The following is a 595-nucleotide window of genomic DNA, read 5'->3' as shown; positions in this document are numbered from 1 at the left end:
CCCTGAGGTGGGGGGTAGGCGTAGTGCCACGGGGTACGGTACCCTGAGGCGGGGGAAGGTGGGCTTTGGGCTACGGTTCCCTGAGGCGGTTTGTAGGTGTAGGGCCTCAGGGTACGGTGCCCTGAGGCGGGTGTAGGTGTAGGGCCTCGAGGTACTGTGCATTGAGGCGGGGGTTGGTGTAGGGCCTCGAGGTACGGTGCCTTGTCGCGTGGGGTAGGTGTAGAGCCTCGGAGTACGGTGCCCTGAGGTGAGGGGTAGGTGTAGGGCCTCGGGGTACGATGCTCTGAGGCGAGGTGTTGGTGTAGGGCCTCGGGGTACGGTGCCCTGAAGAGGGGGGTATGTGTTGGCCCTCCGGGTACAGTTCCCTGAGGCGGGGGTAGGGGTAGGGCCTCGGGGTACGGTACCCTGAGGCGGTGGGTAAGGTTAGGGCCTCGGGGCACTGTGCCTTGAGGCGGGGGGTAGGTGTAGGTCCTCGGGGTACGGTGCCCTGAGACGAGGGTAGGGTTAGGGCCTCGGGTTAAGGTTCCCTGAGGTGGGGGGTAGATGTAGGGTCTCGGGGTACGGTGCCCTGAGGCGGGGGGTTGGGATATGGCCT

This window comes from Solanum tuberosum, unplaced genomic scaffold, assembly GCF_000226075.1.
Source record: "Solanum tuberosum cultivar DM 1-3 516 R44 unplaced genomic scaffold, SolTub_3.0 scf00027, whole genome shotgun sequence".
Taxonomy (NCBI): Eukaryota; Viridiplantae; Streptophyta; class Magnoliopsida; order Solanales; family Solanaceae; genus Solanum; species Solanum tuberosum.
This window is presented reverse-complemented; position numbering follows the sequence as displayed.